Source organism: Pleurodeles waltl, chromosome 4_2 (assembly GCF_031143425.1).
Source record: "Pleurodeles waltl isolate 20211129_DDA chromosome 4_2, aPleWal1.hap1.20221129, whole genome shotgun sequence".
NCBI lineage: Eukaryota > Metazoa > Chordata > Amphibia > Caudata > Salamandridae > Pleurodeles > Pleurodeles waltl.
In genome coordinates, this window is record NC_090443.1 from 432,225,724 (window position 1) to 432,251,243 (window position 25,520).

Below are 25,520 nucleotides of genomic sequence, written 5' to 3' on the forward strand. Positions count from 1 at the left end.
CAGGTTTTGCTGGACCTCTGAACAACGGGCTTTCCAAATAACCCACTTAGAACTTATCTATACAGCATGGGTTATGTATACTTTCATTCAGGCAATCACAGCAGTGAACACATTTAGGAAGCTGTTGCGTGGGATGTAGAGTATTCTGAAGTCTCAATATGAATCACAATTAACACAAAAACAGAAGATCTAGAAAACATTTCTTTAAAAAAAAAAAGGAAAAGAAAAAGCCCAGTTCTCCTTATATCCAAATTATGCAAAATATGCTCTGTTCGGGATGAAGCAGTGTATAAAGCAGATTAAGAAATTCGCTGTTTAAATATGAAAAAGGGATCATACCTTCATCAAAACTGAAAGTTGATTCACAATACTACCTTACAAAGGACTCATCAAAGCACATAGGATGACTCATCACTCTTCTTGTGGAAGCAGTCCCTCAAATGTAGCCCTTAGATGGACACCCTTCCTGATCTAGTCTGTTTCTTTGAACACGTCATACCACAAAAGTACTACAATAACAAAGTTTCATTACTTTTTTTTAGCCAAATGTTTGTGACTCACATGGCTCGAGGTTCGGAGAAGACGTCCGAGTGGATATGCATCATCAGGTACCCACCAGCTGTGTACTCCATCACAAAGCACACATGGTCTACCGTTTGGAAGCAGGCTAAAAGGTTTACCAGGAACGGGTGCTGGGAACTGTTCACTGTTTCAAAGATCCTTTTCTCACACATGAGGCTGGAAAGAAAAGGGGAGAAATTGGGGTACTAACCAACATGTACACAGATTATCAAACACGGGTCTCCAAGCAACCCCTGTGCTGGGTAAACAAGGCACTCATCAGAGGCCCAGACCCAAAAACAGATGGTTGCTACCCTCACCTTAAAGACGAGCCTGCTTCGAGGCAGTTATAGCTGGTCAAAGCCTTACACATAATCAGCAAAATCACTTCTCTTCCGATGACCATGGGCTCTGCGCTGGTACATGGGCTCAGAGTTAGCATTCCTCTCTAAAGATTTGTCTGGAATCAGAGATTGGATGGCAGCGAGGTATCTGTAAAATTTCTGACAATTAGGCAGTGTAGGAAGCTGGTTGTATATGTAGTGTAGCAATGTAAGGGGACACTATTCAGATAGTGCAGGGCAATCCTTTTTTGGCTGACATGGGTTAAAATAATAACCCTAAAAGCTCTCTTTTGTGGTAGTGTGGGTGAGCAGTTAGGCTTATCAGAGGACAGTGGTAAGCATTTATTGGACACACAGAGCCAGTAAGCGAGACACACACTCAGTAAAGAAATCGAACACCAATTTATAAAAACAACATTTATTTTTATATGATTTTAGATTCCAAGATCATCAGAATCAGGTAAGTACTTTTTGAGCTATTGTTATACGTTTCAAAAGTTGACTGCGATTTCTGAAGCAGTAATGTCATTCTATGGGGGAAAACATGCATTGCATTCAGGCATTTGTCAGCTACTTACAGGACTGTTTTTCAGGACTTAAGGTGAGTATGGGGCAAGGTCCATGGCCACACCAACAGGTCACCTCAGGGGGCTTTGGAGCATCAGGATGCAGAGGTGTGTTACTGCATCCGGTGCCCCATGCAATGGAGATCTGTCAGCTTGGAAAGGGGTTGCAAGCAGGGCCTAGTGGGCCAGTCTGGGGGAACCCACAGGGCGGCACGACCCTTGTGATGCTTGGGCATATAGGGACAACCATTGGTCCACTTCTCCTTGGGCTGGCGAGGGGCTTGGGAGCAATGGTGTCTCTTGGCGTCAGGTTTTTGTGCCGAGTCACTCGCGGTTGAAGGGGCCAGTGGAAAGATGCGAGTCCAGTCTGGCCAGACCCAAGGAAAGGCTCGGCTCTTGTGGGTCTCAGGGCCCTGTGGGCACTGTCACCTCCCTCAAACTCAGGCTGTGAGGAGTGGGTGCAGAGGCTCTTTGAGGTGTTGGGTGGCGGCAGTTGAGGACTCACTCTGACTTGGGTTTTGCAGAAGGGGGGAAACAGGTCAGCTGGGCCACTCATGATGTGTGTCTCCCTGCCCCTGAAGTCCCTCGACTTGGTTTTCCTCGGCATTGGTGTACAGACTGGAACCAACAAGCCTTGGCTGCTGCAAGGCGTTCCGGTACCCCAGGTGTTGGTGTTGTGATGCTCCCGTCAGTCCTGACATCCCCACACTTGGAGGGAGGATGTTTGAGACCTGTAGGAGCACAGTGACCTTTTCCTGGGTGGCTGCTGCGTCTGTAGTCCCGACAAGCGGCAGGACAGTGAACCGGACCTTGCTTCTTTGGTGCCTGCGGCTGCAGGTGAATAGCTTCTCTATTTCAAGGGAGATTCTCCAGCGATTGGCTAAGCAATGGCAGCTCTCTGGGTTTCTTGGAGTCTGCACAGCAGCAGGGCAAGTGTTTTTTTCCACAATTGTCAGGGGCAGCAGGCAGGCTGGCACCAAGTCAGTCGTTGCTCCTCTGTCATCAGGTCAGCAATCTTCTTTATCCACTCCTTCTCTTTGTCAGTCGAAATCTGAAGTCCTGGTATGAGTGGGTCCCCTAAATACTCAATTTAGGGGTGTTAACGGTAGTAGCCAAACAAGCTACTTACCCCTGGGGTCACTAGACTCCCTAGATTATCACTTCCTTTGGGGAGTGGGAATCACCTTGTCCCAAAATTCATAATTCCACCACACACAAGATGGTGGTATTCTTAACTTTGTGTTCACTTCAGGCTGGTCACCCTAGAAGTGTCCCCAGCCTGGCATTGCAACACGCCTCCTGCACAGCTAATTTTTCCAACTGGGGAAGCTGGGGGAAGGACTTTGAAGTCCCTGGCATGCAGATTTACCAGCCATCCTGCTGGCAGAGGTGATAACACTGTTGGCCAGAGTAGGCATTGTTTCTGACCTCGGAGAGCGGAGGCTCTCCCCTCCAGGGGGTCAGAAACTCGTATGCGGTGGCAGGCTGGTCAATACCAGTCAGCCAGCACATCAGAGGACTAGAAGGTTTCAGGGGGCACCTCTAAGATGCCCTCTGGGTGCATATCAAAATAAATCCATTACTGGCATCAGTATGAATTTATTAAGATGAAATGTTTGATACCAAACACCAATATTTTGCATGCAGCCATCATGTAGGTGGGTTACTCGTGCTGACAAAATGTCCAGTAAATGCTTTAAGATGAATGCAATGTCTGGGAATAGAACTAGGCATCAAAGAGGTATATCTGCTCATGCAGATATGTCCTCACATGTATTATAATGCACCCTGCCTTAGGACTCTCAAGACCTTTTGTAGGGGTGACTTGTATATAATCTATGCAGTGACTTTGGCTTGGCAAAAAACGTGTGTGTCATGTCGTGTTTTCACTTGGAGCTCGCACCCTAACACGCAGTCTGCAGTGGCAGGCTGTGTGCAATTTTTGTGTGGGTTCCGTAGGGTGGCATAAGTTATGCTGCAGCCCTTAGGGACCCACTTTAGTACCCATGTCCCAAGAACCAGGGGTACCCATTTACTAAAGACTTACACGGGGTGCTAAATTCCTGTGCCAATTGTGAAAAAAATATACTCTGTGTTGGAAAATGGGTTATTGGTAAGGGCAGGTAGGTACCTACACCTAGCAACAAGCCACCAACCTCCACTTAGGTACAGTTAGGTTTCAGTAAATTAATCCCAGCTCAACCCTTGGTAGCTTGGCAACGAGCGTCAAGGCTTAACTTAGGAGACAGTGTGTAAAGCATTCAAATATCACAAAACAGTAATTAAATAAAACACAGGAAACAGTTTAAAAATCCAAAACCAATTTATAAAAATAGTTTATATTTTTATCTTTAAAATGACACAAAAACGAATAAAATCAGATAAAGGGAACTGGAGATATGAATTTTTAAAGAATTATTATTTTTCTAGCGCTTAGAAACAAAAAGCACCAATCGGGTCATCTGGTTGCACCAGGACCGGGGCAAGGTCAAAGTTTCAGGCCGACCGCGATGGAGCCCTGCTCAGCTACAAGTCGCGGGAGGCCTCGGTTAAAAAGTTACCTTCTGACTTAGTTTTTATTTTGAAGATTTTCTTCAGCGGGACGAACATGCCAGTTGAATCCGACCTCCTGGAGCCCTTGTCCGGATACGCGATGTGGGTTTCCTCGGTGGAGATTTTTACCTTCGGACTTAGTCGTTTTTTCAAGGTGAAAATCCTTCGACCGGGGTAAACCTGAATCTTGATCCGACGTCCGTGGAGCCCTTCTCGGATACGATGGCTGGGAGGTCCCGGTCAACTTTTTACCTGCGGACTTAGTCTCTTTTTCAGAGGTTTTTCTTTACCGGGACGAACCACCAAGTCAGGCTGGGTCGCGGTTGAGGCAAGCCGGCTAGAATTTCCGCAGCGGGTCGGTCCCTCTCTGGAGCTTTTTTACAAAATTTCTCAAATCTTCTCCAAACTTCTGGGGCTTCACCCAGATGTTCTTTTAAGGTTCTTTTGGGGTCCACAGCTCACCCCAAGGATCCAGAAGTTCTGTGATGGTCCTTGGGGGGTGCGGACTTCAACTCCCAGAATGCACCTGGCGCAAACTCCTTTTTGGCCACTGGGCAGTGGTCAACTGGTCTCTTTTTTCAGGAGTTGGTGCAGGGGACTCTGGATAGCAATTTTTCACCTGTAGCAAACAGGGAGTCCCTCCTTGAACCAGTTGAAGCCAGGCAAAGTCCTTCTTGTGGTGAAGCCCAAGTGTGCAGCTGGTGCAGTCCTTCTGAGTGCAGGTTCCAGGTGCAGGCCAGGGGTCCAGCAGGGCAGTCCTTCTTCTCCTTTAGTTCTTTTCTTCTTGAAATCTGGCAGGGATCTGAGGTGTGGGGGCAGGCCTGCCAGTTTTATCCTTGCTCCTGTGTGAAAAGCAGGGGGGTCCTGGTTCTCCAATCAGGTACAGGGTCGTCCCCCTGTGATGACCACTTCCTGGGAAGTGTGGCAAAAATCCATCCCAAAAGGCAACATTCTCTAAAAATCCAACATGGCTGAATCTGATTTTTGGAGGTTACATCTGGCTGAGCCCACCCACTGGTGTGGCTAAAAATCATAAACACACCCCTCTCCTGCCCTCTCCTAATCTAATCAAGGGGGCACCTAGTTGTCTGGGGTTGCAGGATGTGGGGGTGTTGCTGGTTGCTCCAAATGTCCTTCTCTGCCTTTGAAGACCAGTTTGGCAGCCCTCCCCCTTCCTGCCTCACCATCTGCTGAGGGGAGATTCTCTCCCCCAAGCACATTCCTTTGTGTGAAGCCAGGCCACTTCACACCTCATCAAGGCAGCTTTGACTAAGCTGCTGCAGGCTGGCCAATCAGAGCACAGCAGCAAAAACAATGCAGGGCTGAAATTGGCAACTTTTTAGGTAAAGTCTAAAACTCTTTACCCGAACAAGTTATATTAAATCCAACAACTGGAAGTTGTGGGATTTATTACAACAATTAATTTGATAGCAAATTCTTGGTATGCAACATTTAAGGAGACTTTAAAATTTAAAATAAAGTCTCCCCATTCTAGCCTATGCAGGCCATTTACTTCAATGAGGGAAAAACGAATTTGGCTGTTTTTACCTCACCAGGGTTTATAAACCTATTTTTATAAAGTCCCTGCTTATAGTTACATGGCACCCAGCCCTAGGGGCACATAGGGCACACATTAGGGGTGACTTATATGTAAAAATAAGGTAGTTTAAGACTTTGGAACTACTTTTAATTCCAAAGTCGAATTTGCATATAACTTTAATTTAAAAGCAGCCAGCAAGGCAGGCCTGCCTTTAAAATGACACTGGGCACCTCAGCAGTGCACCTAGGTGTGCACTACCTATGCTGTGGTCCCTAAACCTACATGCCCTACCATATACTAGGGACTTATAGGTAGGTTAACTTAGCCAATTATAATTAGCCTAATTTGCATATTGATTTTACACAGAGCACAGGCCCTGGGACTGGTTAGCAGTACCCAGGGCACCATCAGAGTCAGGAAAACACCAGCATAAAGTGGAAAATGGGGGCAAAAAGTTAGGGGGCCTCTGCAATCAGCCCTGTTTTCTCACACTCTGTGTTAAGGAAAGAGCACTAGCACTTAGATCGGATTAGTAGGTCGCAGTGTACTGCCATAGTCGCAAATCTAATGTCTCTCTATGGTCTGGAAATAAAACTGAAAGCAGTCTGGTGGTCTCTCTCTGGTGGAAAATTCAATCCTTTCCGGTATCAAGAGTGGAACTGGGAATCTGTCTGCAGCACTTGAATTATTGGGTCATTTTACATTTGGTTTTCACTGATTCAGTGGACAAATCGGTGACATTTGCCACCCTGTCGATGCAGGAAGCCAAGGCATCAGGCAACGGAAGGATGATAGGTGGGTGGGGCTATTGGAGGGGGGTATTGCTCTGGCATTGACTCGGAGATGTGTTTTTCTGTATTGTTGGATGAGAGAATGTAGGTTGAGGGTGAGTGAGGGCTCCGGGCCAGAATAGGGGGCGCTCTCCCCCCCACACATAGCCCTGGACTCTGGCATTGGCCCAGGGCTGTTATGCAGGAGGGATGTGTGAGGAGGTGAAATGTAAAGGTCTGGGCTAGACTTGGATGAGCATTTTTGCTGCCCTATGGAGATCAAGGGTTCAGATGGAGCCAGGCTATGGCCATGCCATTTATTCACCTGCCATTGATTTACTGGGTGCACTGCAGCGTCAGGTTAAACCAGGTAAGGTGTCTCCTAGACTGGAATTATGGACTGCAGAGTTTTGCACTCAGGATTACAAGGTGTGGAATCTGCGGAAATGGTGATACTGCGCTAGACGCACATGGCCTCAATGAATGGCCAATGGCTGAATTCTACCCAGTTACCACTCCGAGGGAATACCACAACTGGTACTAAGGACCTAGGTATCTTCGGAGGATTGTATGGGTTTGAATCTAACCATGTTTATATGGAGACCCTCACTGAGCTATCCTTTTTTTTAAGGACTAGCTAAGGAATTGGACTCTATCTTGGAAATCCTATTTCAAGGATATAATGATAGTGCAGCTTTAACAGAAGTTCCCTTTTTTCCAATATTCATATAGCACAAAGTTGGCCAAAGGACATTAGAGTGCTTGACACAACACAGGGAGATTAAATGATTTGCCAGAATCACAGGATATTCAGCCAACGCCGGGGCTTGAAAGTCAGCAGCCCTAGCTGTTAGGCCACATCTCCTTCTCCCTTTCTTTTGAGAACAGTAGCTAATTTTAACGGGAGAAGCAGGATGCTATGTCAAATGCACTGCATTTAAGGGGTGAGATATAGGCAATATAACAAACTGAAAATTGATTAGTACTGTTAATCGTCCTGAGACTGAGCACCCATGGAGAAAGGGATTCAGCATTTGCTATTGAAGCTCAACTGGATACGCGGGACGAGGAGTACAAAATAAATGAAAAAGGAGGCCAGGTTCCTGCTCTCACCTTTCAACTTCATCACGAGCAACTATGTCACCTTTTTTCAGTGCTTTGATGGCATACAGGCCTCCTGTCCTCTTGTACTCAGACAGCAGAACCTGAAAATTGACAGAGAAACAAAACTTAACTCCTGCACAATGGCACATAAAGGGAGATCTGTAGTACTTGAGAAAAAACTGTTAAGATTAAAGGTTGAACGGAAAGAAACAAGTAGGAGGGGTTAAACGCCACTTGAAGAAATTAGCTTTCTGATCTAGATGCAAAAACAGAGTGCATGATAGGAAAGTTTGAAACAATTGATATTTAATTTTGTAAGGATGGATGTGGAAGAGTGACTCCAGTAACTTTCTTTATAGATTTCACCACACGTTCACACCCCAAACAAGAGAGCAAACACTTTCACTTCATTAGTCAAAAGTCCACAGTAAACAGTTATAACCCGAAAACCTGTACACACAGAGCAACTGGTGGATACAGTTCCCCTTTCTGCCTTACAGGTTAACAGCATAAAATACAGACAAAGCTTTGTCAATGGGAAAAGAGCTCACCTTAAAAATATAAAACCAGATATATATCTGTAGAAATAGTTTTTATGCTTGAAGCGCTTTGAGATTTACATGCTATGTGTTATTGTGCCCTCTAGTGGTTAACATAAATTGAGCCATAAAGGCTCTGTCTGCTATCGTTGCTGCCCAAAGGAACAAGCTTTGGGGAAGTGTATAGGTCTTGCCTTTGCAAGCTACTGGCCTTGACAATATTTTGCCAAAGACGTACAGCATCAGAAAAAAATAAATGCCCACACAGGTGTACAGGTCATGACACTATGAAGACCTAGCATGATGATGACGAGTGGGTGCATATGTCACCAAGCATGTATTAAGCATACAGCATTATGTAGCTGTCATTTTGTATATCTTTTTTTATTTACCATGTTAATGTGTAAATCAGTTCCGCAGTTTGGGCTGTAGCTGTGTCTAAAATTACTATAAAAAATGAATAGTAAGACAAGTTTTGGGACCCCCTTCTCGGTGACCTCTTGATGAATCACCCCAAAACTTTCCTTGCTCAAGTAGGCAAAGATCACTTTAAAAAAAAAAAAAAAAGAACGTTTCATGAAGTGTCGTCAGACAGCCAAAGTTATTAGCAACACATAAAAGTAATTTCCTATGGAAAGACCATCTTAATGAAATTGTTACTTACCAGTAGGAGTAGTTTTGCAGCTTGAAGAGTTTTCTGGATTCACATGCTGTGAATGCTGTGTGTCTATTCTGCCATCTAGTGTTTGGGTCTGGAAATGTCTGTTTTCTCACCCTTTTATTTTCTTCCTTTCCTCCTTTGGGCTTTGTCGACCACAATTTGGTGCTTGGTCCATCCCCTATGTGACATCAGATGGTGCCCCGGACGTTCCTGTGCGTGGTAGCCATCTTCAGATTCTGTTTTCTCTTTTCCTACTGGATGTAAAAAAATATAAATTTTCTTTTCTTTTTTTTTTTAATATGACCTCAAACACACCTGTTTGTAGTGTTCTCATTTCTGGGAGGTGGATGAGTTGCATGTGAATCCAGAAAAACTCTTCAAAATGCAAAACTACTCCTACTGGTAACCAACCATTTCGTTTGCAGCATGAATCCTTTCCTGGATTTGCACGCTGTGCATTAGATTATGTCTCGGTTTCATCTTCCCTGGGTTGGATGGGGTGAAATGAGGATGAGTTCGCAAACAGGTGCTCTAATACTTTCTGTCCCATCTGTGCCTTTTTATGCATTTGTATATCCAGGCAGTCTTTAGAGCAATGTATCGCAGTTCTGCTTTAAAGACCTGTCATTAGTTGTGATAGGACCTTGTTTAGGCTCCACATGGGGCCTGATTTTCTTCTTGGTGAAGCTATTCTTTTTGTGCCCTCTAGGAATCTTTTGATTATTGGCGCTGTGAAGAAATTTTTGCATGATGCTATTTTAGTGTAGGCCACAATTGCTACTAAATGGACGTTGAGAGATGAATAATTAATTCTGTTGTCCAGCAAATGTGTGCCATACGTTGTGACGGGTTCCTGTGTGGCTATTGCCTGATAGGTATTGTTCCTTGTGGACCATACGAGACAGCTTTTCCATTTAGCTGCCAAGCATTGTCTTGCTGTTGACTTCCTTGCTTCCTTTAGTATTTCCATGTTCCTAGGGTGGCAGCCATAGGTGACCAAATTCTATGTATTGAGGTGGCAGGCTTATACGGTGAGTGTGGATGGTTCTGGGTGAAACACTTGTCCTTTCTGCATTGTCAGGAGGACCTGCTCCACCATGATTTAGATCACCTGCCCCTGGACAGTTCGAGTAGATCCGACTACCAGGTTTGTCTGGCCCATTGTGGGGCTATGAGAATGAGATATGTTTCCAGTTGGTTGGCCTTCTCCAGTACCTTTGGTATCAGTTGAATCAGTGGAAAGGTGTAGGCAAATCTCCAAGACCAGTTTAGTGACATGGCATTCCCTTCAGATTGGTGGAGTTGAAACCTGGAGGCAAAGAGTTGGTATTTTCTGTTTTCTGCACTTGTGAACATATCGATTGATGGTGTTCCCCAGAGCCTGAAGATGCTTTCTAGGCTTTTTTGTTTTGTCTCCCATTTGTGTGAGCTGCGTTCCTGTCTGCTCAGTCTGTCTGCCTCTATGTTGGCCTTTCCTGGTAGGTGGATTGCCTGTAAGTTGATCCTCCTCTGATGAATTGCCCATTTCCACATCTCTTGGGCTAGTTTGCTCATGGTTAAAGAATTTGTGTCCCCCTGCTTGTTCAGAAAGAACATTTGTGTTGTATTGTCCGCCTGGATTAGTATGGTCTTCCCTGTAATGTGTGTTAGAAAAGCTTTCAGGGCTAGCAGCACTGTCTTCAGTTCTAGGAAGCTGATGAGCTTTACTGAGTCTGTGCTGTGCCACTGACCACAGATTTTCAGCATTCCTGTGTGTGCTCCTCACCCCTTGTGGGAAGTGTCCGTTGTAATGGTCACTGATGAAAATTGTTGCTTTGAAGGGTCTCCCTATAGTTATGTGTTTTCATGCCCACCACTGTACCTCCTCCTGTATTTTTGTTGTTACAACCACTAGAGCTTCCCAACTCCTGGTGTTTTTTTCACCAGCTGTTGCATAGCCATTCTTGGAAAGAGCACATGTGGAGTCTAGTATGGGTTTTGAGGGAAATGCATGATGCCATCATGCCCATCAGTTCCATGACTGTCCTCACTGTCATAGATTGCCCCCTCTGGTAGAGGTGAGTTTGGTCTGTGATTGCCTGTATTCTCCTCTGAATTAGATATGCGCTTTTTCTTTGACCATCCAGTGTTGCTCCCAGGGATGAATTTTTGTGGTTTATGAAAACCCAGTTTTTGTAGAGTTGTGATCACCGTTTGAATGTCTTTTGACATTTCTCCTTTGTTTTGGCCGTTACAAGCCAGTCGTCCAGGTAAGGGGTAGATGTGGATTCCATGTCTTCTCAGGAAGGCTGCAACTGTAGCTAGGCACTTTGTGAAAACCCTTGGTGCAGACTTTATTCCAAAGGGTAACGCTTTGCATTGATATTGTACCTTCTCAAGCACGATTCTGAGGTACTTTTTGCGTGCTTGATTCATAGGTATGTGCAGGTAGGCATCCTTTAAGTCTATGCTTGCCATGTAGCCCCCCTTTTACAGGAGCGGAATTATCTCCTGTAGCGTCGTCATTATGAAGTATTGCATGCGAATGAATTTGTTTATGAATCTGAGGACCAGGATTGGTCATAGTGTGAGGTGCTGTTTTAGCACCAGAAAAGAAGGAGGGTAGTTTCCCTTGCTTAACTCCCTTGTTGGTAACCCCTCTATTGCATGTTTCTGCAGGAGTTATTTTACTTCATTCCTTAATAGTACCAGTCATTTTTCCTAATACTTTTTCCTCTTTGGTGGTCTTGGTACTGGAGGTCTTGTTAATTCTATTCAGTAACAGTGGTGCACCATGTTTAATACCCACTTGTCTGTTGTTATTTTTGCCCATTCTTGTGGGTAAAGAGCTATTCTGCCTCCCGCTGGTGGTGTCTGTGGGTTTAAGGCTGTTTTTGAGTCACTTTGAGCTTCACCCACCTCCATTGGAGGTTTGCCCTTTAGTCACCCTTCTACCATGAAAGGGCTGTCTTGCAGGTTGTTGCCATTGGTGGTATCCCGATTGTTGACCAATTTGTTGTGTGCAGCCTTGGCCTTGTTGTTAATGTTGTTGTCCTGTTAGAAAATGTTCCCTTCCTAAGGCCTTCTGGGTTTGTTTCCACTTCTGAAAGTACCGCTGTATTGTAAGGGACCCATTGCCTTTGCTGTCTCATTTTCCCTTTTTATTTGCTGTACAGACTCATATAATCCCTGGCCAAACAAGGCCTCTCCTGTGAAGGGTTTATTGATAAATTTAAGCCTGGACTTCAGGTTTAAAGCCTGAGATCCTGAGCCAGCTATGTCTTCTAATGGATGTGTCTGTACACATTTGTCTGCTAGCTGTATCTGTTGCATCCAATGCAGATTTTAAAAATGTGTTGGTGATGTTTTTCCCCTCCTGAATAATTGCCTTGGCTCTTCTCCTGCCCTCCTCTTGGAGTTTTTTATTTAGTTCCTCCACCTCATCACATTGTTGGTGTCCCTATCTATTGAGTAGGGCATTTTAATTGGCTAATCGCCACTGTGTTTCAGCTTCCCTTTCCATTTTTCTCCCTGCCATGTCCAGCCTTTTGCTTTCCTTCGCGGGTGGTGGGCCTGTGGTGGTATGGGCATTACTCCTTCTTCTAGGGGTCATAATAATGATAAGAGTGCCACAGTGTTTCCCTGGATATATTTGGGGTCCTTTGAAGATGGCTTATACTTCTTTTCTATCCCTGGCGTTACACCTTTACTTGATGCTTGATCTTTGAAAGCTTCCTTGCCCTGGTCCAGTGTGCTAGGGAGCATAGGATGATACAGGTTTCCCTTACTTGGAGGTCTCTTTTGTGGACTCCGGAGCCTCAGTGCATTTATTCTGCTTCGACGGTCTGCCTTCGTCTGTCTCCCTGTACTAGGATCCGTGGACCACTTTTGCTCGTAGCTGACCTTCCAGCGCCATTTTCTTGAACGTCGGGCTGCCTTATGTGACTTTTTTGGTCAGGAACCTTAGTCTTCGAGGGTTTCGGCAGTCATTTTACCTTGTCATGTTTTTTCTCTATGTTATTTGTTGCACATTTCTTCTCTGCATTCCCCTAGAAGATTTCTATGTCTGATACCCCGTGGATTGATTCAGCACCTCTAGCATGTTGCTCACCATCGCTGGAAAGGCCTAGATCCTTCTGGGATGTGGTGGTTTTTGGCTGACCATTGCAGGGTGATGCTCTTCCCTCTGTTTTCGGCAAGCCTTACGTCTCTTGGGCACGAACGCAGCGAGGGCCTCACAGTCCTTGTCCCCATGGTCCCCCTGAAGGCAAAGGTTACAGACTTTATGCGGGTCACGCTGTACGAATTTGTGGTGGCAGTTTGGGCAAAACTTAAAAGGGGTGTTTTCCATGACCCCCTACCTTGTTTCTCTCTGATCATGTGAGAAATCTGGTGAGTTCCTCTGTCGTTCTCCTCCATTGGCTTTGGACGATTTTCTTGGAAAAAGCCCTACTACTTTGGATTCTTTGGCGTTGTTCGTAAAAACTTCGGACCTCCTCCTTTTACTTCCAGACCCAATGGCAGAAAAAAGAATCCAAAGATGGCTACCAGGCAGAGGAACTTCCGAAGCACCCTCCGACTTCACACAGGGGACAGGCCAAGCACCAAATGGTGGTCAACGACACCAGAGAGGGGGGTGAAAAAAAAAAAAAAAAAGAGCGAGAGAGAAAACAGAAAACAAAGACATTTCCAAACCTAACCACTAGATGGCGGAATAATGCACAGCATGTGAATACAGAAAAGGATTCATGCTGCACAACTATAACTACTCAGTGGCAGTCGCCATTAATATATATGCGCTCCAGGATGATTTAGGTCTTTATTAGCAGTGGAAAGCAGATCATCATCTTCGGGATCTGTCACATTTTTCTTTCAACCCAAGAAAAGCCAGGAAGCATGAATGCAGCTGTGTGCGGTGAAAAATGGACAATAAGGCCTCACTGAAATACTTAGAAAGTCTTATTACAAAACAACCAGCAGCATGTCTCTCAGCACAGGAGCAGGGATAGCTTACAGTGGAGTTAGTTGTTTCACATGTTCGTAAAGTGAATACAGCATTTTCATGCAAAACAATATTGTATTCTGCTGTACATGAATAGGGCTTAACTTTTTATGTCTGAAAATTGCAAATATGTGAACAACTCCTCACAATGTTGTACTCTCAAACACCCTCGATGTCATCTTAATTAGATGAACAACTTAAGAAAAATAATTTGGTGAATAACTTAAGGGCACTAATTAAGTGAACAACTTAAGGGCATAGCTAGTTGAATAGACCTTTTGCAATTGTGCACTTTTGCAAATAATGCAGTAATTGTAAACCAAAAGCAGAATGTTGGAACCAGGTAGAATCAAATTCTGGAAAGTGTGTATGCAGAAGGGCATTCTCTGAAGGTTTTTGTTTTGGTCTTTTGATTCAAATGAGTTTGGAAAAAAGTGCTGTTTATTAGATTATAGAAGGGCCACCAGAAAAGATACCATTTTGTAAACAGTAGCTACACATTATGCAATGTGTGTGTTTGTTGGCGGCTGGGGCTCAACGTGGCACCAAGCAAAGATTATTGCACACGTGTCGGATTAAGCAAAGAACAATTTTAACAGAAGAAACCTCACCTTTTTCACTAAATGGAACATTTTTGGGGCCAATAATGCATTCAAATTGTTGTGCATGAAAGAATACGTTCATATGTTTGATAAACGGCTAAAAGCCCTTTCCCATATGCAACACTTGTCAAAGCATGCTCCCACCCCCTCAAGACATACACAGGATGCTCTGCCCTCAGGACACAGACCTTGTTATAACAAGAACAATTATAATGAGGGCTGACGCTTAATGGGAAATTGGGGGCCAGCCCATGCTCTGAGCACCATATATCAGCTACATATACATATAAGCTACACACACACACGCAGAAATCTCTCTCTCTCATATAAATATATGTATATATGAAAAATGTTACTTACCCGGTAGACATCTGTTCGTGGCATGTAGTGCTGCAGATTCACATGCTTTGCATAAGTGTGCCATCTAGTGTTGGGCTCGGAGCGTTACAAGTTTTTTTCTTCCCCAAAGAAGGTTTGAGTCACGAGATTGAGTGACTCCTCCTCTTGGTGATAGTGTGCATGGGCATCGAGTCCTTTGTTAGGTTGTTTTCCCACAGAAGGGTGAAGTAAAAAGTGTAGAAATGTACATGTAAACACACACACACACACACACACACACAGAATGTATATACATATTTACAGAAATAAAGTACCACAACAGCTACAGGCTTCTGGGGAGGTGGGAGGGTGCATGTGAATCTGCAGCACTGCATGCCACAAACAGATGTCTACTGGGTAAGTAACATTTTCCGTTCGATGGCATATGTAACTGCAGATACACATCCTTTGCACGGACTGTAAAGCAGTCCCCCTCCCAAAATAAGCAGTGACTAGCCTATAGGAGTTGGAGTAGTCTGAAATTGGCTTTAAGATAACAAGTTTGAATACACTTTACTATCCATCTGGCTAATCCTTATTTTAAAACAGATACACATCCTTTGCACAGACTGTAAAGCAGTCCCCCTCCCAAAATAAGCAGTGACTAGCCTATAGGAGTTGGAGTAGTCTGAAATTGGCTTTAAGATAACAAGTTTGAATACACTTTACTATCCATCTGGCTAATCCTTGTTTTAAAACAGGATTACCCTTGTGAGGTTGTTGAAAAACCACAAAGAATTGTTTAGACTTTCTGAAATGTTTTTGTTTTATCTATATAGTACATGAGAGCCCTTTTAACATCACAAGTATGAAGAGCTCTTTCAGCAACTGAATATGGCTGTGGAAAGAAGACTGGCAATTCCACTGACAGACTGGTATGAAATGGTGTAACTACTTTTGGAAGGAATTTTGGGTTGGTGCTAAGGACTATTTTATTTTTTTGAATTTGAAAGAAAGGTTCTTCTAAAGTGAATGCTTGAATTTCACTAACTCTTCTTAAGTAAGTAATTCCTACTAAGAAAGCAACCTTCCATGACAAAAACTGCAAGAATGCATGGGTCCAAATGGTGGACCAAGAAGTCTTGTGAGCATGATGTTAAGATTCCAGGCAGGAGCTGGTAGAGCTCTAGGTGGAATAATTCTTTTAAGGACTTCCATAAAAGCTTTATAACAGGAATCCTAAACAGAGAAGTATGCGGTCTGTTTCGGAGGTAAGCAGCTATTGCTGTTAAATGGATTTTAATAGATGAATATGTAAGATTTGCATTTTGTAAATGAAACAAACAAAAGACACTATCTTGTACTGATGCTTTAAGTGGGTTAATGTTTTGGTTGGCAGTGATATACAAAATGTTTCCATTTAGCTGTATAACACTGCCTACTTGTAGGTTTGCGTGCTTCCTTTAGAATATCCATACATTCAGATGGAAGCTGTAGATAGCCAAATTCTATGACCTTACTAGCCAAACCGCTAAGTTGAGCATACTGGGATTGGGATGCCTGATTTGACCTTTGTTCTGAGTTTATAGGTCTGGTCTGTTTGGCAGCTTGTGATGTGGTAGTACGGACAGATCCAATAGTGTTGTGTACCAATGTTGACATGCCCAAGTGGGAGCTATGAGTATCATAGTGAGGAAGGTGTGACGGATCTTGTTGACCAGAAATGGAATTAGTGGGAGAGGTGGAAAATCATAGGCATATATCCCTGACCAATTGATCCATAGAGCATTGCCCTTATGAGGGTGTGGTTACCTGGATGCAAAGTTTGGTCATATTGCATTTTTGTTTGTGGTAAAGAGGTCTATGTCTGGGATTCTCCACATTTAAAGTATTGTTGAATCACTTGTAGGTGAATCTCCTATTCGTGTTGCTGCGTCCTGCTTAAGAGGTCCGCTAGTTGATTGTATATTCCTGGAATACACTGTGCTAGTAGATGAGTCTGATTGAGAATTGCCCATTTCCAGATTGTCTGTGCTAATGGGGCAACTGAGATGTGTCCTCCCCCCCCCACTGTATTTGCAGATAATACATTGTGGTCATGTCGTCGGTCCTTATCAACACTGTCTTTTTTATGATCTGTATTTGAAAAGATTTGAATGCCAGGAACACTGCTAGTAATTCCAAATGGTTTATGTGGTAGGTTTGTTGAATTGAGTCCCATTCCCCTTGTATGGTTGAGATGGTCTCCCCAACCTATCATTGATGCATCTATTGTGATTATCGTCTGTGGTAAAGGGTCCTGAAAGGGCCGCCCTTTCAATAAGTTGGTGTGATTCCACCTTTGCAGAGAGTGATAAGTCTAGCGTGTTCAGAATTGCTACTAGATACGGTTGTATTTGTGCTGGCTGCACTTGAGATTTTTGATAATTGATTGAGAATCCTAGGTTGTGTAGGGTGGCCACTGTATACTGTGTGTGCTGTTGACAGGTTTGAACTGTACTGGCTTTTATTATTCCAAAAGGTAGTACTTTGAATTGGTAGTGCTTCCTGCTATTACAAATCTTAGAATTTTCAGATGTGCTGGATGTATGGGAAAGTGGAAACAAGCATCTTTTAAATCCAATGCTGTCATGTAATCTTGTTTCTGTAGCAGGGGAATGATGTCCCGTAGAGTGGACATGTAAAAATGTTCTGACACAATGTACTGATTGAGGGTTCTGAGATGTAAGACTGGTCTGAGAGTACCATCTTTCTTTGGTATGAGGAGGTATAGTGAATAAACTCATGACCCTTGTTGGGATATAGGTACCATCTCTATCGCAACTTTGAGTGGAAGTTATTGTACCTCCTGTTGATACAGAGTAAGTTTGTGTGAGCGAGGGGGAATGTTTGGTGGAGTAGAGATGAGTTCTAGGCGATAACCATGTTGGATAATTGATAGAAAACATTGATCTGTAGTAATGGTGTGTCATTGTGGGTAAAATATTTCAGTCTTCCAACCACAGGAGATGTATGCTGTGTGGGGATCTGTAAAAAGTCACTGTTTGGTAGAGGTGGAGGAACCTCTTGGGGTAGTTGATTTACCTTTCCCTCTAAAATTATTTCCTATTTAAGAGCCTCTGAAGGAGCCTCTGTTATTTGAATGTGGCCCTTGTTTCTGTTGGGATGTGGATGGCTCTGAGGTTGATGGTTTGAAACCACTCCTAAACTGCGGCTTGCGTTAAGTTCCCAGAGTAGGTGTAGGGTAAAGGGCACCCATAGCTTAGCTGTATCATTCTTGTTACAGCTTTTCTATGGTGGTATCAACCTCTGGGCCAAATAAGTGTTACTTATCAAAGGGCATATTCAACACTGCCTGTTGTATTTCTGGGTTAAACCCTGAAGTCCTTAACCATGCATGCTTTCTAATGAATCACTGGTGTTGATACCCCTTGCTGCTGTATCTTCTGCATCTACTACAGATCTAATTTGATTATTAGAAACAGCCTGCCCTTCTGCCATATGTTGTGCCCTTTTCTGGTGTTCTGGTGGAAGGTACTGTAACAAATCTTCTATTTAGTTCCAATGAGCTCGATCATATCTTGCCAACAGTGCTTGAGAGTTTGCAATCCTCCAATGGTTGGCAGCTTGAGTTGCTACTCTCAGCAGCATCAAATTTACAACTTTCCTTGTCTGGAGGAGGAGCATACCCTGTAGATTGGCTATTTGCTCTTTTTCTTGCTGCACTGACGACTATAGAGTCGGGGGCAATTGAGCTCTAATAAAAACTGGATCAGAAGGTGCAGGTTTATACTTTTTATCCACCCTTGGTGTAATAATTCTAGATTTTACGGGTTCTTTCCAAATGTCCTATGCACGTTTAAGCATGCCTGGGAGCATAGGAAGACACTGATACTCCTTGTAGATATTAGTGTATCAAATTAAAAATCATCCTCAATGGGATCTGTATGTAACTGTACCTTATGATATGCAGCTGCCCTAGCCTAGCTATTACCTGATTGTAAGCAGTGGCATCTTCAGGTGGAGATGGTCTTCCAGGGTATAAATCAGGATCATTAGAAGGGATGGGATCTGAATCATATAAGTCCCATGGATCTATATCCTGTTGAGTGTCACATAAATCATCTCCATGTGTTGAGATAGGGAATTGGGGAGAGAATTGTGTAGGTGAAGGTGGTGGAGTATCTGATGGTGGAGAAGCAGGGAGTAAAGGAGAATGTGGTGGTGAAGGCTGATGTGGTGCCTTTGGTTTCCCCTTTTGTCTAAATATTTTAGCAGATGGAGGCCCAGTTTCTAAAGTTATTTGGAAAGTCAATTTTCTTTTGATTGTTGGAGGAGAAGCTGTTATTCTTCCTGTGTCCTTATGTAAATGGATTTTTCGCTGTTTAGCGTCCATTACTTCCAATTTGGGCCTTATTTCAGACGACTCCTCAGTAACTGGAGCATATTTTCCACTCACAGGTTTCAGCTCCGAAAGTTTGGAAACCAAATGTTTAAGTCAGGCTGAAAATATCGGCTCCAAAAGCGTTGTTACTTTTCTCTGCTCCGGAGTGGAAGTCTCTGATTTTCAGCTCGATCCTGAAACAGGTGTAGAAAGCTGTTTGGTCGGTGCTGAATGCACCTTTGTCTTGTGTTTTGGTGCTGAACCCGAAGTTTGGTCATCTGATTGTATTTTTTGGGTCCGACCATGGCTGGCAAGCAGTGGGGGACCCAACACAGGTGCTGAAGTCATATTTTTTTTTATTGATGGGAAGGGGCTGATGTACTCATGTAGTGAGCCGGGGAGATGGATTGTCTGTCGCCATCAGAATCTCAAACCAAATTGGAGTCTGCGATAGAAACAGCTGTGTGATGAGCCAATTTCTTCTTGTGCGTGTTCTTCCCTGAAGATGTCGGGCATTTGTTCCGGCGACTTGGACGCCATCTCCAACCGAAGTGCTCTTTGATCCTTAAGAGTCTTCTTCGAACTAAAGGACTGCCAAGCTTCACAGCTCTCTTCTCTATGAGCCGGAGAAAGACAGAGATAGCACACCGAGTGCTGATCGGTGTATGGAAACCTGGCGTGACACCGAGGGCAAAAGCGAAACGGAATACGTTCCATCAGCCTGACATTGTTCGACTACCATGCGTCGAAGTAGGCCCAAGAAGGGTGAGGTCATCCGTAGAGGCCGTTTAATCGACCCCGACGATTACAATCAGATTGAATTTAAGTTTGGAAAACACGATCAAGAACTATACCGACATTTATAGAAAAGAAGAGATGAGTTCAGATAGTAACAAAACCCCGATCTACCGGAGCAAGACGAAACATGTCCGAACCTGATGACAGAAAGAAAACAATCCAATAAAGGACTCGATGCCCATGTGCACTATCACCAGTAGGAGGAGTCACTCGATCTTGTGACTCGAAAACCTTCTGCAAAATAAAAAAAAACAAAAGACAACAAGCAACTTTTAACACTCCGAGCCCAAAACTAGATGGCGGACTTATGCAAAGCATGTGTATCTGCAGCTACACATGCCATTGAATGAATATATATATATATATATATATATATATATATACATCTATATATATATATATATATATATATATATATATATATATATATATATAAGGAAAATGTCACTTAGCCAGTGTACATCTGTTTGTGGCATGTTCCGCTGCAGATTCACATGCTATGCACAGGTCCTGCCATCTAGTGTTGGGCTCGGAGTGTTACAAGTTGTTTTTCTTCAAAGAAGTCTTTTTGAGACACAGGACCGAGTGGCTCCTCCTTTTCGGCTCCATTGCGCATGGGCATCGACTCCATCTTAGATTGTTTTCCCGCAGACGGTAAGGTAGGCGTGATAGAGTGAGAATAGAAAGATGTCCATGCAATGGGATAGAGATGTACATACATATGTACAAATTTTAAATGTAACTTAAACGGCTACAGGCTCCCGGGGAGTTACTTGGTCACCACTTGATTTATTCCGGGTGGAGCCGTGGCCTTCAGTCAGTAGCGTCCCCGAGGCCTTTTGTTTGGTCTTGTTCTGGGTCGGGGCAAGCGTACTCACCTGCTAGCCCGCTGTCGGTGGTCGGTCGACGTCGGATTCGTCCGAATCGGATCCTTGAACGGAAATAGCAGTGTGGATCATCTCTTCTTCTTCCGCGTCGAGGCATTCGGTTCTCTTGGACGCCATTTGTAGCCTTCTCGCCCTTCGGTCTCTCAAGGTCTTGTTGGAACAGAAGGATCTGCAGGCCTCACAAGTATCCTCTTGGTGATCTGGAGACAAACACAGATTACAGACCAGATGTTGGTTTGTGTAGGGATACATGGCGTGGCACAGAGGGCAGAATCGGAACGGGGTACGGTCCATGGGGCTTCGATGCTTCTTGCGGTCAGGCCGACCAGGACCAGGTTGGGCGCGGGTGCCCCGAAGGGCAACTAAAGGTGTGAGCCCGCCGGTACCGAGGTGTCGATGCAAGATGGGGCGCGATCGTGAACAATACCGACGTATTCCAGTGAATTATAAGTTTTCCGAATCGAACAGCCGGAGTGAAGGGGAACACGTCCGAACCCGATGGCAGAAAGAAAACAATCTAAGATGGAGTCGATGCCCATGCGCAATGGAGCCGAAAAGTAGGAGTCATTCGGTCCCGTGACTCGAAAAGACTTCTACGAAGAAAAACAACTTGTAACACTCCGAGCCCAACACTAGATGGCAGGAACCGTGCACAGCATGTGTATCTGCAGTTACACATGCCACCGAACATATATATACATATGTACAAGTGAAAGTTGAACTTAAACGGCTACAGGCTCCCGGGGAGGTGGGAGGGTGCATGTGAATCTGCAGTGGAACATGCCACGAACAGATGTACACTGGGTAAGTGACATTTTCCATTCTATGGCATGTGTAGCTGCAGATACACATGCTATGCATAGACTACAAGGCAGTTTTACCTCCCATAAAAGCGGTGGTTAGCCTGTAGGAGTTGAAGTTGTTTGAAATAATGTTCTTAGTACAGCTTGACCTACTGTGGCTTGCTGTGTTGCTAACACATCTACACAGTAATGCTTGGAAAATGTATGTGGTGTTGACCAAGTAGCTGCTTTACAAATTTTGGCCATTGGTATATTTCCTAAGAAAGCCATTGTAGCCCCTTTTTTCCGTGTGGAATGTGCTTTAGGTGTAACTAAGAGCTGCCTTTTAGCTTTAAGGTAACATGTTTGGATGCATTTTACAATCCATCTTGCTAAACCTTGTTTTGAAATAGGGATACCAGTATGTGGTTTTTGGAATGCCACAAATAACTGTTTCATTTTCCTAAATGATTTTGTTTTATCTATGTAATACATTAAGGCTCTAATATCAAATGTATGCAGGGCTCTTTCTGCTACAGTCTGGCTGTGGGAAGAAGACTGGTAGTTCCACGGTTTGATTAATATGAAAAAGTGATACCACTTTTGGTAGAAATTTAGGGTTAGTTCGTAGTACAACTTTATGTTTGTGTACTTGTATGAACGGTTCTTCAATAGTGAAAGCTTGAATTTCACCGACTTCCCAATTATGTAATTGCAACTAGGAAGGCAACCTTCCATGTTAAGAATTGCATCTGACATGCCTGCAAAGGCTCAAATGGTGGGCCCAGAAGTCTTGTAAGCACTATGTTTAAATACCAAGAAGGATCTGGAGGTGTTCTGGGTGGAATGATGCGTTTTAAGCCTTCCATGAAGAGCTGTACTGTACATTTTGCAAATATGCTGAAGTTGCAGTAAGATGTATTTTTATAGAAGAGAATGCTAAATTTGATTTTTGTAAATGAAGTAAATAGCATACAATATCTTGTATTGATGCTGTAAGAGGGGCAATCTGTTTAGATTGACAGTAATATACAAATTGTTTTCATTTGTTAGCATAGCACTAATAGTGGGTTTTCTTGCTTGCTTAATCACTTTCATACATTCTGATGGTAGCTGTAAATACCCAAATTCTATGACCTCAGGAGCCAAATCGCCAGTTTGAGTGTGTTGGGATTTGGATGCCTGATCTGCCCTTTGTTTTGTGTCAACAGGTCTGGTCTGTTTGGGAGCTTGGAGTGTAGTACTTCTGACAGGTCTAACAATGTTGTGTACCATGGTTGACGTGCCCACGGTGGTGCTATGAGTATCATACTGAGTGTGTTTTGATGCAATTTATTGACTACAAATTGAATGAGTGGGAGAGGGGGAAAAGTGTAAGCAAATATCCATGACCAATTGATCCATAGAGCATTGCCCTTGGATAGGGGATGTGGGTGTCTGGATGCAAAGTTTTGGCATTTTGCGTTTTTGCTTCCGGCGAACAGATCTATGTTTGGTGTTCCCCATTGGTGAAAGTATTTTTGAAGTACTTGACGGTGAATCTCCCACTCGTGTGTTTGTTGATGATTTCTGCTGAGAACATCTGCCAATTGGTTGTGTATCCCTGGAATGTATTGTGCTACCAGGTGAATTTGGTTGTGTATTGCCCATTTCCAAATTTTTTGAGCTAGGAGGGAGAATTGGGACAGATGTGTCCCTCCCTGCTTGTTTAGGTAATACATGGTGGTCATGTTGTCTGTTTTGATTAGGACATTCTTCTGAGTGAAAAGAGGCTGAAAAGCTTTGAGAGCTAGGAAGACAGCTAACAACTCTTAAGTGATTTATGTGTAGCTGTTTGTGTTGGGCATCCCATTGTCCTTGGATGTTGTGATTGTTGAGGTGAGCTCCCCAGCCAATCATTGATGCATCTGTTGTAATTATGGTCTGAGGCACAGGGTCTTGAAATAGCCGACCTTTGTTTAGATTTGTGGAATCCCACCACTGAAGGGACATGTATGTTTGGCGGTCAATCAACACTAGATCTTGAAGTTGACCCTATGCCTGTGACCATTGTTGTGCAAGGCACTGTTTTAAGGGCTGCATGGTTAGTCTTGCATGTGGAACAACTGCAATACATGATGCCATCATTCCTAATATTTTCATGACAAATCTTACAGTGTGCTGTTGACCTGTCTGTATGTGTGCAATTATATTTTGGAATGCTTGTATTTTCTGCGTATTTGGACTTGCTAGCGCTTTTTGAGCATTAAGGATTGCCCCTGAATACTGTTGTATTTGTGCAGGTTGTAGTCGCGACTTTTGGTAATTTATTGGGAACCCGAGTGTGTGCAGAGTTTGTATTACGTAATGCGCATGGTTTTGACACTGCGTATGACTGTTTGCTTTTATTAGACAATCGTCTAGATATGGAAAGACATGTATATGTTCTCTTCTTAGGTAGGCTGCGACTACCACTAGGCACTTTGTGAATACCCTTGGAGCTGTTGTTATTCGGAAGGGTAACACTTTGAACTGATAGTGCTTTCCTTGAATCACAAAACTGAGATATTTTCTGTGCGCCGTATGGATGGGTATATGAAAATACGCATCCTTGAGATCTAATGTTGCCATGAAATCGTGTTTTTGGAGTAGTGGGATAACATCCTGGAGAGTTACCATGTGAAAGTGTTCTGACAGGATGTAAAGATTGAGGGTCCTGAGATCTAATATTGGCCTTAGGGTGCCATCCTTTTTGGCAATCAGGAAATACAAGGAGTAAACTCCTGTCCCTACTTGATTTTGTGGCACTGGTTCTATTGCTTGTTTGAGTAATAGAGATTTGACTTCTTCCTTCAACAGACTGATATGTTCTGTGGATAGTTTGTATGGTTTTGGTGGAATGTTTGGTGGAGTTTGTATCAATTCTAGGCAATAACCATTGGGGAGGTGTGGAGTGGAAGGGAATGAAACAAGTCACTGTTTAGTGTTTTGTGAGGCTTGTTTAGGTGTTTGATATTTCCCTCTACCTCTGGGGTACTGGCCTGAATATGTGTTCTTAAAACCACCTCATTTGTATTGAGGTCGGTAGGCTGGTTTTGGCTGTGATGTGGATGCCTCTGCAGAATGTGCCCTAAATCCACCTCTAAACTGAGGTGTCTGAAAGGATCCTCTGTATTGTGTGGTGTATAGTGCACCCATCGCTTTTGCGGTGTCTGAATCCTTACGCAATTTTTCAATTGCATTGTCCACTTCTGGGCCGAAAAGCTGTTTTTTGTTGAACGGCATACTCAACACCGTTTGTTGGATTTCGGGTTTGCATGCCTCCTGATTGTTACATCAGTGTTGACGCTCCTGGCAGCTGTATCTGCTGAGTCTCGGGCAGACCTAATTTGGTTATTGGTGATGGCTTGCCCTTCCTCCACTATCTGCTGTGCTCTCTTTTGGTGTTCCTTAGGGGGATGCTGAATTATGTCTTTCATCTCATCCCAATGGGCCCTGTCGTATCTAGCCAACGCCGCCTGTGAGTTGGCTATTCGCGATTGGTTGGCTGCCTGGGATGCCACTCTATTCCCTGCAGCATCAAATTTTCTACTCTCTTTGTCTGGTGGGGGTGCATCACCTGACGACTGTGAGTTAGCCCTCTTCCTGGCAGCACTTCCCACAAGGAACCACAAGGTTACCACTACTGAGTCTGGAGGGAGTTGCTGAGTTATATAGACAGGATCAGAGGGAGGTGGCCTGTATTTTTTCTCTACCCTGGGAGTTATTCTTGCTTTGAGAGGCTTGCTAAATATTTGATCAGCATGTTTTAGCATGCCCGGGAGCATAAGGAGCAACTGGTATGTTGTGTGCGTGGAGGATAGTGTATTAAACAAAAAATCGTCCTCCAATGGTTCAGTGTGCATGGTGACACTATGGTATTCTGCAGCCCTAGCTAGTACTTCATTGTACCCTGTACTATTCTCAGGTGGTGAAGGCTTAGAGGGATAGCAGTCTGGGTCGTTACCGGGAATGGGATCTGGATCATAAAGATCCCATGGGTCCACATTATCTTGTTGCGGGTCAAAGGAATGTGATGGTGAGTGCATTGGTTCAGGACTGGTAGGAGGAGAGATACGCAGGTGTGCAGCATGAGGAGGAGTAAATTGAGG

General features: G+C 43.9%; 1 pseudogene; it reads right to left on the bottom strand.

Moving 5' to 3' along the window:
- Nucleotides 1-25,520, bottom strand: part of LOC138293885 (serine/threonine-protein kinase N2-like) — a 245,836-nt pseudogene that overhangs the window by 84,239 nt on the left and 136,077 nt on the right.